General features: G+C 35.4%; 1 protein-coding gene across 1 annotated transcript in view; it reads right to left on the bottom strand.

Moving 5' to 3' along the window:
• Window positions 1-16,110, bottom strand: part of LRP1B (LDL receptor related protein 1B) — a 1,792,829-nt gene that overhangs the window by 768,008 nt on the left and 1,008,711 nt on the right. The gene's annotated exons all lie outside the window — the stretch shown is intronic.

Here is a 16,110-nt window from a genome sequence, read left to right as displayed (position 1 = left end):
GGATGTTGAATTTTGTTAAAAGATTTTTCTGCATCTATTGAGATGATCATATATTTATTCTTTAATTCTTTATTCTTTGTTAATATCGTGTTATCACATTGATGGATTTGCAGACATTGAACTATCCTTACATCCCTGGGATAAATCTCACTTGATCATGGTGCATTGTTGTATTTGGTTTGCTAATATTTTGTTAAGAATTTTTGCATCCATGTTCATCAGTGATATTGGCCTATAATTTTCTTTTATTGTGGGTTTTTGCCTAGTTTTGGTGTCAGGTTGATGCTGGCTTCATAGAATGAATTAGGAAATGTTCCTTCCTCTTTAATTTTTTAGAATAGTTTGAGAAGCATAGGTGTTAGGCCCTCTTTAAATGTTTGGCAAAATTCACCTGTGAAGCCATCTGGTCCTGGACTTTTTTTGTCAGGAGTTTTTTTTTTTTTTTAATTTCTGATTCAATTTCATTGCTAGTGATTGGACTGCTTAGATTTTTCTATTTCTTCCTGATTCAATCTCAGAAAAAGGTATGTTTCTAGGAATTGATCTATATCTTCTAGGTTTTCCAATTCCTTGGTGTATAATTGTTCATAAAATTCTTTGTGATCCTTTGTATTTCTATGGTGTTATTAACTTCTCTTCTTTCATTTCTGATTTTATTTGAGCCCTCTCTTTTTTCTTGATGAACCTGGCTAAAGGTTATCAATGTTGTTTCTTTTTTCAAAGAACCACCTCTTAGTTTCATCAATCTTTTCTACTGTTTTCTTCATCTTTATTTCCTTTATTTGAATTCTGATCTTTATTATTTCTTTTTTCTACTACCTTTGGGTTTTGTTTCTTACTTCATTTAGGTGTAAATTAGATTTTTCATTTGAGATTTTTTTTGTTTCCTGAGGTAAGCCTGTATTGCGCTAAATTTCCCTCTTAGAATGGCTTTTGCTGCTTTCCATGGATTTGGGTCACTGTGTTTCCATTTTAATTTGTCTTCAGGTATTTTTTTAATTTCCTCTTTGATTTCTTCAATGACCTATTGGTTGTTTAGTAGCATATTGTTTAGAATCCATGTGCTTGTATTTTTTATAGTTTTTTCTTGCAGTTAATTTTAGTCTCATATCCTTGTGGTTGAAAAAGAAGTGTGATATGATTTCAGTCTTCTTAAATTCATTGAGACTTGTTTTATGGCTTATCATATGGTCTATCTTAAATAATGTTCCATGTGCACTTGAAAAGAATGTGTATTCTGCTGTTTCTGAATGAAATATTCTGTATGCATTAACTGACTTTATTCGCTAATGTGTCATTAAGGCCAGTGTTTCCCTATTAATTTTCTGTGGGGATGATGTATCCATTGAAATAAGTGAAGTGTTAAAGGCCCTTACTATTATTGTATTGTTGTCAATTTCTCCCTTTATATTTATTATTTGCTTTATGTATTTAGGTGTTCCTATGTTGCTTGCATATATATTTACAATTGTTATATCTTCTTGTTGGATTGATTCTTCTATCATTATGTAATGGCCTTCTTTCTCTCTTGTTACAGTCTTCATTTTGAAGTCATTTTTTCTTATGAATGTATTGCTACCCTGGTTTTCTATTTTGTTTCCATTTGCATGGATTATTTTTTTCCATCCCTTAGCTTTCAGTCTGTGTGTGCCTTTAGATCTGAAGTGAGTTTCTTGTAGGCAGAATATATGTGGGTATTGTTTTCGTAGCCATTCTGTCTTTTGATTGTAGCATTTAGTCCATTTATATTAATATTCATTGATAGGTATGTAATTATTTCCATTTTAAAAATTGTTTTCTAGTTGTTTTGTTGTTTTTCGTTGCTCCTTTCTTCTTCTCTTGCTCTCTTCCCTTGTGATTTGATGGTCATCTTTAGTGTTATGTTTGGATTCCTTTCCCTTTATTTTTGGTGTATCTATTACAGGTTTTTGGTAGGTGGGGAGGTTCATATATAACATCATATATATATATATATATACTTATTATATATATATATAGTATATATACATATATAGTAAGTTGATTATCTCTTAAGCTCAAACACATTCAAACAACCCTACATTTTTACTCCCCCACCCACATTTTAAGTTTTTTACATTATATTTTACATCTTTTCATTTTGTGTATCACTTAACTACTTATTGTAGTTATACATGATTTTACTACTTTTGTCTTTTAACCTTCTTACTAATTTTATAAATTATAGATCCACTAACTCTCCTGTCTTTACCAGTGAGATTTTTTCTTTCATAATTTTCTTATTCCTAGATATGACCTTTTCTTTTCTGCTTAGAGAAATCCCTTTAACATTTCTCATAAGGCTGGTTTAGTGGTGATAAACTCTTTTAGCTTTTGCTTGTCTATAAAATTCTTTATCTCTCCTTTAATTCTGAATGATAACCTTGCTGGGTATTCTTGGTTGCAGGTTTTTTTTCCTTTCAGTACTTTAAATATATTGTGCCATTCCCTTCTTGCCTTCAAAGTTTCTACTAAAAAGTAATTTGATGGTCTTATGGGAGTTTCCTATATGTAACTAGTTGCTTTTCTCTTATTTTTAAGACTCTCTTTATCTTTAATTTTTTGATATTTTAATTATAATGAATCTTGGTGTAAGCCTCCATGGTTTGATTCTGTTTTGGACTCTTTGTGCTTCATTGACCTGGATGTCTGGTTCCTTTGCCAGGTTAGGGAAATTTTCAGCTACTATTTCTTCAGATACGTTTTCTGCCCGTTTCTCTGTCTCTTCTCCTTCTGGGTCCCCTATATGTGAATTTTGGTATGCTTGATATTGCCTACAGTTTTCTTAAACTATCTTCATTTTTTATTCTTTTTTTCTTTTTCTGTTTGGCTTGTGTGATTTCCCCTATTCTGTCTTCTAGATTGCTGATCTGTTCTTCTGTATCATCTAATTGATTCCTTCTAATGAATTTTTTTTAATTCAGTTACTGTATTCTTCAGCTTAGATTATTTCTTTATTATATTTTCTAACTGTTGAAATTCTCACTCTGTTCATCCATTCTTCTTAATTTGGTGAGCATGTTTATACTCATTACCTTGAATTATTTATTGGGTAGATTGCTTATCTCTGTTTTAATTCTTTTTCTTATGTTTTGTCTTGTTCCTTCACTTGGAACATATTCCTCTTTTTCCTCATGTTGCTTAATTCTCTGTGCTTATTTCTATGTATTAAGTAGGTTCATTATATCTTCTAATCTTGGAGAGGTGGCCTTATATAGGATATATCTTATGGGGTCTAGCAGCACACTTTCCTCTGGTCACCAGACTATATGCTCCTGGGGTGTCCCCTATGTGAGCTGAATGTGCCTTTCTGCTGTGGAAGTCCGGACTACTGTGGGCATGTTGATGGCGGGGGCTGGCCCAAGCCTGTTTGTCTGTGAGGCCCTGCCTTGGGTCGTTAGTGCACTGGTAGGTGGGGCAGGCCGATGCCATGGCTGGTTGTGATGCCTGATATCGTGTGAGTGCTGAAGCCCTCCTGGTGGTCAGGGCCATCTCTCCACACAGCTGGTTGTATGGCCTGGGGCCATTACTTCATGCATCTCTAACTGCTATCTAGTATTATTTTCTGTTAATAGAATAAACACACCCCAATCCATTCTTTGTGTGTGCTTTTGAGGGGTATAGTCAATGCCAGGGGGGGTAGATTGATCTGGACCTATTATTTTTAGTTTGCTTAATTATTAAATTGCTCTAAAGATCACCTTAAGACCTTTTTTTTTTCATTTCTTTCAGTTTTTATGAGGACCATAAGGTTCTACTTTTCAATTCTTATATTTGAAGTTTACACCTAGGATATTTTAGGTTATGGTTTGTCATGGTCTAGTCAATGTGGTAAAATCTGCACTCTAGCTAAGAAATTCCCATCATCTCTGATCACTGATGATATACTCTTCAATTTCACAGTGCTGGTATCAATTTACTAAAAAATATTTTTCAGTGATTTTTTTTCTTGGCTATAGAGGACAAAGTCAGGGTGAACTGTTTGTTTATTCCTATATTTAGTCCTTTGCCCCATTTGTAATCTGACAGATGCATTCAAATAGAATGAAAACTCTTTCAGAATGACAGTTACATTTGTACTGAACACTTCACCTACTATCTGGCATCTTTGGTAATTAAATAATGTTTTATATAGGTATATGACTAGAAATCTTAGCAATAAATAAGAATCATATTTTGAGATAAGCTTAATCATATCATCCTGTACCATCTCTTTAATAATAACAGATTTTTCTTCTAATAATGTAATGCATTAACCAATTATTCTTTTTGTAAAGTGAAAACTCACATCACTACTTCATTTATTTATTTTTAGTTAAAATGTAATACAAAATGAGCTTATTGAAAGTAGAAAACACTTAAATATTTTTGCATCAAATGAAATGTCTTTATGTATAAACTGCTGATGTTTAAAAGCATCACAAGGGATTTACATTTATTCATAAGCAGAACTCGGCTACTTTTAAAAATTGATTCTAATGCTAAGGTGAAGGAAGAAAAAGCAGTTTTTAAAAATATTTCAATCTTATTCTTCAAATTCCCATTTGTATTAATGAATTATAGACATGAAGAATTAGGCTTCACTTAGGATGCACAAACCCACAAAAGAATACTGAAACATGTAACAATAAGAGAAAGACCAATAATCTACAAGATTACAACTTTTGTTGAGTCCAAATAAAAGTTGGGACCCCAAGGAAACACAATGAAAAGAAATCCAGAGTGACAGGCCTCTTCCAGTAAAAACGGGTCACATGAATTGTTGTACCTTTGCCAGAGCACAGGAGGAAGAGGCAACTGCCATAAACGTAGTCTTTTTAAAAAGTTAAAATGGCAAAGAATTTTAAAAACCAAGTGTGAATTAATGTGATACTTTAGAATTCTTGGGAAACCCTGACACAAAGGATTTCTTTCACTGAGTTCACAAGAGAAATATTGAAGGCATAGCAAGAGAACTGAGAGCTAGCCCTGTGTGCTTCACAGACATAAAACCCAACCTATTCCCTAGACTTTTCTCTCATACAAAGAAATCCCTTAAATCACTGGGGGAGGGGAAGGAGACCACCCCACTCCCAGAAGCCAGACAAAGATCCACTGCCTGTGAGGGAGGTACAGAAAATAAATTAATTTGCCACTAAAAAAAGGGCAGGAAATCCTCCCTTCTCCAAACGGAAGGTGAGTTGCAGAGATAAGCAGCCATTGAGGGAGGGGTAGAAGCCAAAGCCTTGTGACCCTGAGAGAAACAACCCTGGTCCCACCACAAGTTTGCTACTTACAATAAGCAACTCTAGTATAATGCTTGGAGAAGGGTAAGAAATTACTGTCAATGGTCCAAAACAGAGGTACGGTGACACTGAGGGAAGAGTACAAGCAAAGCTGTTTGCGCCTAGAGTGGGTACAATAAAGATGCTTGGACCAGAATTCTGAATTGATACCAAAAACAACAACAACAACAAAGAAAAAACAACAACAGATGTTTGCTACCTTGGGGCATGGAGCAAAAGATTATCTCCTGCCCAAGACCTCCCACAGACACATGGCAGACATTGGCTGACAAGGGAAGAGATGCATGGAAAGACCCATCTCCAAAGCCCAGAACCACAGAATCTAAATAAGACCTAAGACCAGACAAGAGGATGGAGAACCCCTTGTCTACCACCATGAGCCTCCCACTTACTAACAGGTCACAATTAAGGAAAGGGCAAGAGTGTGGAGAGAGACCCCTCAGTGAGGCCGCCATGCAGGGATTACTGAAAGCTAAAGAATGAGCAGGCACACTCCAGGATACTTACTAAGCATGAGGTAGAATCAGCCCATCACTGAAGTATCTGAAAGGTTTGGTTTACTAAAGGTAACTATAATAAGAACAAAATCCAAACACAGTGAAATTACTGAATAGATTGATCAAGCTCTTCACACTGACACACTGACAGAAGAAATGTATCTATGCTCCTGGCCTACCTTTTACTTATTTAAGTTTCTAAGGTTTTCCTACATAAATTATTTGAAATTAAGAGTCATACATAAAGCAAAAGACACACAACCCATTGAGATAAACTGGTCAACCAAAGAAGTAAAGTGTAAATAAAATCAGACTTAAGATGACCTTGATATTTAAGGAGACCTTCAGATTTAAACATTGAGTTATCAACATACACCTATCAGAATGGCTCAAATGAAAAAAAGACCAATAATACTATGTGCTGGAGAAAAAGCAGACCAACTGAAACCTTGATGTGGGGAAAGCAAAATGACCCAGTCACTTTGAAAAACATTTTGAACAGATTGAAGAGTTTGACAGTTTCTTATAAAGTTATGCATACACTTACCATACTAGTAGGCAATCCACTCTCAGAAATGAAAACACATGTCCATATAATGTACTATATGTAAGTGTTTATGATAGGTTTCTTCAAAATTGACCAAACTTGAAACAACCCATTTGAACATCAACTGGTAAAAGAATAAAAGTTTTGTGGTACATCCATGTAGCATAATACGACCCATTGTGAAAAACGAATGTCTGGCTCAACAACGTGGAAGAATCTCAAAAAAATCTAAGTAAAGCAAATCAAACTCAAAGGCTATACATTTTAGGATTAAAATTTTCTGACATTTCAGAAAAAGTAAAACTGTAGAAAAATAGATCAGAATAGAAATCAGATCAGTGATTGTTAGAAACTAAGGGAACTTTCTGGGGTGATAGGAACGTTCCAACTTGACTGTGGTGGTGGTTATTCAACTGGAGATATTGAATTGTTCACTTAAAAAAGGTGAATTTTGCCATATATAAATTATGCTGTAATAAACCTTATTTTTAAAAATACAATTATAAACACAGCTAGAGTTTATCAGAAGAAAAATACAAGTGTTTAGAGTAAATTTTGCAGCCATTTTTGGATCGAACAACAACAACAAAAATACCAGTTAGTTCAGTCATTAGTTTAGGAAAAAAAAAAAGGAAATAAGAAGATTAATTTCTTAAACATTTTTATCAACATGATACCAAATAACAAGTATGACTGACATTTAACCTCAGATTTTTGCACTTAATTGTATCTAGCAAAGGTTGTCATAAAATCAATCTGTGATGGAGCAAGTATGGGAATGTATATACTCCTGGCCAGGTGCTATAGGTTCCCACGGCTAGACCACACTCCCCATAAACCAACTTGCACAATTCACAAATCATGGCATGTATCCAAAAGTAACATAATTTTCTTTGGGGCGTAAGATAAAATAGGTAAGCGATGGGGACTGATTAATAGGAACAATTTTAGGACTTGTGATGCATTGTGAATAAGCAATCTTTTCATCCATCTTGAGAACTAGTGTCAGTCTGGGATTGGAAATAATTGTAATTTGTAGGTACAACCTTCATATATTTTGTCATTCTGAAGAACTTGTACAGAAAATTAAGTCGGATGATACTGTTCACTGAAACACAAAATTTTAGAAAATATGTCACATCTGGTTTTCCTTACAATCACGAATATAGGCAAAGGTGACATCTGAGTTATTACAATTGGATAATTAAAACTGGAGGAAAGAAAAGAGTATGAGAGATTCTCTTTCACCTCATGTCCAGTGATGGCACCATCATGAACCTCTTGAGAGCTTTTTGTATGTGCTTTTATGTTGTTTACACTTCTTAATTTGTAAAGTCTCAATTCTAAGCCCCGCAAAAATCACTATTTTAAAGTTTAAAAGAAAAACTAAGAAGCTAGGTGATAGTAACATCAGATAATTTAAAAAACTAGGAATATAGAGATGAGCGAAAATACTATTTGTTGCCATCTTTAAGTGAATTTTCAAAATAGTCTTACTGTTGTTTTTCTTACATCTCCTTTCCAGGTGTCATTTGGACCACTGCCTAATGACTATTAGAACATCCCGCAGTTTGGTTGATCACTCTTGCAGAATCAGGAGCAATAGTTAACTCACCATGACATTTGTAATGGGATGTTAAAATTAAAGTTTTGATTAGAAGACAAAATGATAAAAAAAAAATCAAAGTGAGTGTGAGAAAAAAAGAAGTCCTTATATTTTACAATGAACTAGATCACAATTGTTTCCATAACTCTTAGACACCTTAACCAAATCAATGGTGTAAAGGGAACATAATGTAAACAGGGGAGGGTTTTAGGAGATTTCTTTGGAGAGTGATGCTGCTGTTCTGTTAGTCTCTAGTCCCTACACTTCAGTGCCCCAAGGTGGTAGAAAAGAGAGAATGGAAGGGTACTTTTTACCTCAACTCTAGTGATGGAGATTTCTATGGGGCCTCTAAGAGATCTTTGAATTGTTAGTTTTTCCAAATGTGCAAAACTCACACCTGAGAAAGTCTCACACCTGAAAAAGCTAAAGTGGACTCTGGTAGCAGAATACTTAGTGGGGGTTGACTTGCACTGTATCTGCACTCCCAGAGTTTATTGGGGCAGAAGGTTTACAAATAATTTTTGGGACTATACGTGGACCACACAGGAGCATATGTTGGCATAGGGATGTTTGCAATCTGGCTGGTTACAGGGACTCAAGCAATAAGAAGATGGACAGGAACTGGTTATTCAAGGATGCAGAGTCACAGGCATAGAGTTTCATGCACTTTGGCCAAGGGAAATGTAATTAGAGGGATCTAGCAGAAAACCTCCAAATAGCTTGCACATGCACACACACAGACAGACACACACATATACACACCCCAAGAGTGATTTTAAAGATCTGGCAGTCTCAGAGAGAGGTCAGTTTATAATGGAACCAGTTCACATAGGACCTTTGCTATCTCCTTATCACTCCTAACCAATCTTACCCTCTCACCTCTTCCTACCAATGTTGAGAGGTGAGTGGGCATTGGAAACTAACTAACAAGCTGGGAGGGTTGGCAAGGAAAATAAATGCAGGACAGAAAAAGAATGAACCAAATATGCCCTCCTTTCCTTTTTTCTAGCCAGAAGACAACACACGTGGGGAGCAGGGAAGATTTGATGATACACTGAATTTAGAATTGTGACATATGTATATATAGTGGAGTGGGCATTCCCAAACTGAGTCTGTGTTTCTGACCTAACATGACCGAGAGGTCTGGCTGCTGCCTCGTTGTTAGCAGAAAGGATTGGGATTTGACCAAGTTTTGCTATGGGGTAAGGGTAGTCACTCTACTGAATAAATTTTAATAGTCAATGAAAGGCATAAATAAAACTTCACTTTAGATAGGGCAGAGTCACATTATTTGACATACGTGTTCTACAGACAATGACTATTATCACCCCCTAAAATCCTCTCATAATGGCTAGTTTCAAGGGAACTTGCTCAGCTGGCACTGTGGATATTAACTGTCCCCACAATTTGAGCTAGCATTTCCTATTTTAGAGCCCCCACAGTAAAGTCTGCCAAGACTAATTTATTAAACTTTTCTTTTTCATCAGAAATTTGCATTAACCTAAACAAAAGTACAATTACAGTCAGTGATTAGAGTATTAGTCCTACTAGTTTAACAGAGGATTCCCAAGTGATTTCTGAAGTAACAAAGATTACATAATGCTGAGAATAATTAAGCAATTAGGTTGAATGTATTTCTATTTTTTTAATTCATGGTAAAACTGGAAATTTATTTAAAGTGCCCCCAAATTTTACTGACCAGAATATTTATTGATGTAACAATCATATTTGTAATAATACTTCAATTGGTACTTTGGAGATTATCAAATATTTTCACATTCTATCTTTTGACCTTACCAGTAATTAAACATTTACAAGATAATAGACTTCTTTATAGAAACTTCTAGGGCTATTCTGAACTCTGTGTGTGTGTGTGTATGTGTGTGTGTGTGTGTGTGTTTGTGTGTGTGTGTGTGTAGTATGCTGTATTTATCCGTGCTTGTGCATGTATATATATGACTTTGTTGGGTGGAAACAAATAAAGGGAAAGATATCTTTTCTTCCATGTTTACTATAACCTATTAGCAACATGGCCAATTCCATTTTTTATGATTTAATATATTTTAGAACCTAGATTTCAGTTTCTTCATATCCATGTCAACTTTTCTGACAAAAACACATATATTGGCTTAAAGTTTTTTTCCAATATCTCATATACTTCCTGAGAAATATCAGAAATTATGAGAAATATATATAAACTAAACATGAAATTGAACCAATGTTTTCAGGACTCAAATCTCCTGCGGATTCTGGGAAAACATCTTATTGATAGTCAACAAGAGTCAGTTATGTACAAATAGGCTATAACCTTGCTACTCAGCAGGACAACAATAGCCATTAGATTCTCAAAAGTTGCAAATGCTTGCAAATCTCTTCCTAACAGTTTTAATTAAGAAATGTCTCATTACTGACAAATGTATTCATTATTTCCTTTAATGGTTGGTCAGAGGCTACATCTCTCAGAATTTTTCTTTATGAAAAAGTCAGAATTAAAGTCAGAAAAAATGAGATTGATATTCACCTGCAATCTAACGGCAGAGAGTAAAGGCTTGTTCTTAATTTTAAAATGTTTTGCAAGGCATAATGACTATTTAACGTTCATGGGAACTTTCTAACATAATTTATTAATGACATCTCAACAGGTTTGTTTCATCAACTGTAACACTCGATCTTTATGAGACACTAGAAATTCCTAGAGAATTATAGAATGGTGAAGTTCATTGAAATCCAAGAACAAATGGTGATCTCTAGATATAGAAAATTATAGTCTCACTCTCAGGTAGGTGTCATCTGGGAACAGATTGCACCCTATAACCTGTTTTGAGTGGCCACACTAGTCCTGGTTAAAATAGAGGTCTGGGAATATTTCTGGAGTTCTGAAGTGTGTCTTAAGTCGGTGTTTGTCTATGTGCGTGTATGTGGTGGTGGTAGTGGTATTACAATGATGAATTATCAAATAATAATTCATGGCCCAGGTATAATACCATACATTTCAGCACAAAATTGGATAGAACTGAGCTGAAGAATAGGGTTTGACTCTTCACATGCTGGACAGGCAATCACATAAATATGGCACTACCCTTTGATACTTTGACAATATGTCAACAGATAACCTCTAAACATGTCATTTGGAAGATATGTTTGTCAGAGACTGCCTCCCTAACTCCTGGCTACAGTTCTATTCATATCGAAACAGAGAGCCTCTCTTCCATGCTGCCCAAAGTTATTCATTGTTCTCTAACTTCATGGATCCTGTAAGTATCTTCAGTTAAAGGAAGACTCCAAGGTGTGGAAATGTGTACTTACTGCAGATCTCAATCAGGTAGAACCCATCTTAAGAAGTATATAAGGTCAGGGGTTCCCTGGTGGTGCAGTTGTTAAGAATCCGCCTGCCTGTGCAGGGGACACAGGTTTGAGCCCTGGTCCAGGAAGATCCCACATGCCGCGGAGCAACTAAGCCTGTGCGCCAGAACTACTGAGTCTGCACTCTAGAGCCCGCGAGCCACAGCTACTGAGCCTGTGTGCCATAACTACTGAAGCCCATGCACTGCAACAAGCGAAGCCACCACAATGAGAAGCCTGCACACCGCAATGCAGAGTAGTCCCCGCTTGCTGTAACTAGAGAAAAGCCCACAGGCAGCAATGAAGACCCAATGCAGCCAAAAATAAATAAATAATTAAAAAAAAAAAAAGAAATACATAAGGTCAATATAGCAAAGCGGTTCAGAGCACATGCTTTGCATTAATTCCTCTGGCTACTGTTACAAATTACCACAAATTTGGTGACCTCAAGTCTGCAGTTTAATGATGAGATCTATTGAAACTACAGTTTTTCTGTTACAGCTGCAGGCATTAATAACTTTCAAACTCAGGAAAAATGCTTTGAGTGTTTTTTTTTAATACTTTAAAGATATGAAATAATGTGAAAGATATTTTAACATACCTTCTATTTGGATATATGTATCTCAGTATAATTAATTTATACAGCTTAAAACCAAGTACTGCACTAATAGAATATATACAATAATAAATTGAATACTAAGTTTTCATTTTTGTATTTTTTCCCTTCTGCTGGAAATTATAATTCATTCTGCCATGAAAAATGAATCTTGGACAAGACATTCAAGAATCTAAACATGAATACAATCTTATAAAGAACATCTATCTTGTCCTCTTAGAGAGCATAACAATTATATCTGCAAGAATTGTTACCAAGGCTATTGCCCCAGAATCATACTCCTGGCACTCCCTCCAGGTAAATTTGCAGAAAACCACAGCTAATCATATCCTCTAGCTGTGTTCACAGCACAGGAACAAGAGTCTCCCTATAAGAAAACTGGTGCAAGCTGGTTCAACTTCAAAAGTGGGACAAGTATCGCCCTGCACCTCATTACCATCTTATTGTAATAGTAAGACCCCTGTCTGTCTGCCCATGATGCTTCAACCTGCTTCCAACCCAGATGCCAGAGGACCATACAAGGACAGAAAAGAGGTGACACCCCAGTTCCAGGAAGAACCCGCCTATTCCCAGAAGACTAATGCATACACTTCCCCCTCATTAGCCTTGCCCTTAAAATCTTGCCTTAATTGTCAGTCCCCTGGGCAAGAAGTTGATTTGTGATTAAGATCCCACTTCTCCATTCTCCGGCCATTGAATAATGATTGTGCTGCTTCAATCTCAACTTTGGTTTCATTTTTGGCTCTGCAAACCCAAACAGAAAAGAACCTTCCTTCCCCCTGAGGCAGGGGCTTGGCCAGGCTAGGGTTCAAGTAGGGGATCATAAGACCTAATTTGGTAACAGAATGACTAACCACTTAGTCTATTTTTCGCTTGCTGTTGGCACCTTCGTTTATTTCTTTAGAGCACTTATCATGATCTTGTTCATTTGTGTGTTTATTTGTTTATTATCTATTTTTCACTATTTGGATGTAAACTAAATATGAAGCTTTGTCCTATTTACTGCAGCACTCCCATCACCTAAAACAGCACCTGGCTCAGGGAAGGCATTCAATGAATATTTATTGACTGGACAAATAAATAAATCAAGTAATTAATTAAAAGAAATCAAGAGTATAAATTTTACCAGAAATTTTGTCAAAAAATTCTGAAGAGTAAAATACAATAAAGACTGGTAAATATTTTGTCCTTATAAAAGTCTATTTTTATTAAATCACTAATATGTCTTCATTTCATAGATATTTTCCATAATTATTGAGATATATGTAAGTACTTCAAATGGGCAATTTTCCTTTCTTATTTATTTATGTACCATTTTAGCCCACAATATTACACAAAGATTATGAGATATATCACATTTAGGAAGTTTGCAATAAAACTCTAAGAGAGAAAACAAAAAGAATGAACAGAGATGGGTCTTTTTTTTAAATGCTGTTTTGTTCTACATTAAAAAGGATCTGAGCTTGTAAAGAATATGTTCAAGATATTTATGTTTTATGTAAAAACAGCAAAATCGTTAAGCCTTCTACTTCAAACTTTACACATTTATCTAAGATTCAGAATTTCTACTAAGCTTACAAAATCATTTGTCAAACCAAGCATTACCTCTCAGTCTTCAGGTTAGTTGGTAGACTAGTTAAATGAGTGAATATACATAGAACTTAATTTTTCTGATCCCAAGAATCCCGAATTGTCATTTGCCAAATATAAGTTCTGTTTTGACATGTTAATCTCACAGCATAATGGGTATTATTATTCTCCTTACTGGTAAGAAGCAAGATAAACTAATAAAAAGACATTAAGCTGTCCCTTGTATAGGATAATCAAAATGTTAAATATATTTCAGGTGTAAAAATCGACAGGTTTTCAGAACCTTCCTACTGCCAAAGCAACACTGTACAGATGTGCCTGGCAGTCAAGTGGCCATTAGAATTGACCTCTGTTGCTGTGGTAAAATGCAAAGAACTCCAATGTCACTGACTAGATATGGTTATCAAAGTTAGGATTATTAGCTGGAACATTCAGTCACAGCACAGGAACTGACACTTTTTGAAAAGAGCCCAAGGATCCTGTATATCACATGTCAGTCTAGGTCAAAATTAGAGCAATCCAAATGCATCTACTTAAAATATGCAAGTTTGTTGTCCTTCTAAAATTGTCAAGTTCCTATTATTCGTTATTGGATTACAGAGAAAAGTAGGCAGACAGCCTCTGCCTCATGCAATTTAAAGTAAAACTCTTGACTCTAATTAGACACTCCTTAGGTGGCTAAGTCATGGTGGATTTATATTGCCTTAATCAGTAAACTATAAAAAAAGACAAAAACAGGGATATTTTTCATTTTAGCACTTCATTTGTCGCTTGTGGAAGGTGTATTTTTATCATTAAAGTTTGATTTAAAGTGAACCTGAGTTGAATGAATAATCTTCTCATGCTGTCCCCAATCCCTCTAAAAGACAGGAGAGACCATCATGCATTACTACTCATGCTGTAAATAATTTTAGTCCGTTTCTCTACTTTTATTTTCTCTACTTCCTCCCTCTGATTCACTCTGTACTCCACCACCATATTGATTCTCCTAAAATATCTTTTTTTTTTTTTTTTGCAGTACGCGGGCCTCTCACTGTTGTGGCCTCTCCCGTTGCGGAGTACAGGCTCCGGACACACAGGCTCAGCGGCCATGGCTCATGGGCCCAGCCGCTCCGTGGCATGTGGGATCTTCCCGGACCGGGGCACGAACCCGCGTCCCCTGCATCGGCAGGCGGACTCTCAACCACTGTGCCACCAGGGAAGCCCCTAAAATATCTTTTTATTCACATTATTCTTTGGCTCAAAAGCATCTCCTCTTACCCCTTCAGGATTTTATCCAAGCCCCTTCACCTCACATTTAAGGCCTTGAATTTCACTACCTTTTGGGATCCACAGCTCCTCTGTCATGATTACCTGTAAACTAAACCTGCAGTAGTGACCCACTTAATGTTCCTCTCATCCTCTTTCTGGAGCATGTGCTTTTTGGTGTTTTGTTTTTTTCTCATGGGATTCCTGGTGCTGAAATATACTCCCCTCCCCTTTAACATTCTTTCTTTAAGATCTAGCCCAAATACTACCTCCTTCACAAAACAGTTCTCTGAGAATCCCCAGATAAAGACACCTCTGCCTTCCTGTGCATTCTTATTACACAGACATTCTCCATTAATCATGTATTTCTCTGGGCCAGCTTTGAACTTATTAAATTAAATGCTGCAGAGCCTTTATATTGAGTTGGCCAAAAAGTTCATTTGGTTTTAAGTAAAAATAAAACACACATTTTTCATTTTCACCAAGACCTTTATTGAACAACGTATTCACTAACCAAATGAACTTTTTAGCCAACCCAATATTTTGGGGGAGTTTATATTATCTCCAAAGGTAGATTATAAACTCCTTGAAGGCAGTAGCCATTTCCTAACATTTTTTTTAATCTCCTATGATAGCTAGCACAGTGTCCTTCATATAATAAGCATACAATTAATGTCCCTAAATCAAGGATTTTTTAAATATTTGAGAAGCAAACTGTATATATGAGGAAACTGAGGTCCAGAATCATTAGTAACTCGCCTAAAAGTGACTAGCAGCCAGTCGAAGATTCAGTTTGCTTGATTATTAAAGATGCTTTTTACTTATACCAAAGTTATATTATTTCATTATTGATCTGTTGTTCTAAGCCAAGTAATTTATGAAACTCACTGATCTTAATAAAGTATATGCATATATGTTTACATATTATATATAATAACATATATGTATTTGTAAATAAAAATAGGTATAAACAAAGTTTCTCTGCAGATATTATTTCAAGGGTGACTCTAAAGAACTCAATTGTAATATAACATCAAAAACAATATGCAAGAATCGTGAGGACAATGGGAACACTGATCTTTTTAATGAACTTTGAGTGACACGACCAATATTCCAGTGAGAACCAAGTATTACAAAAGTCTCCAATGTCCTGTTAAATCTTATGTTCTACCATACAACACTGTAAACAAATAACTGTAAGTCTACATTTTCCATGAAGGTGGATTAATAGCTCAATTTAATTCCTGTAATACTTATAATGTAGTGGACAACTGCAAGTTCAATTTTATAATGAAGGTTTTAATAAGTCAGTATTTGGAAAACATGTTGAAATAATGTTACTCAAGAAATAGAAATTAACA

Source organism: Globicephala melas, chromosome 7, assembly GCF_963455315.2.
Source record: "Globicephala melas chromosome 7, mGloMel1.2, whole genome shotgun sequence".
NCBI lineage: Eukaryota > Metazoa > Chordata > Mammalia > Artiodactyla > Delphinidae > Globicephala > Globicephala melas.
The sequence above is the reverse complement of the archived record's forward strand: the minus strand, read 5'-3'. Positions and strand labels throughout refer to the sequence as shown.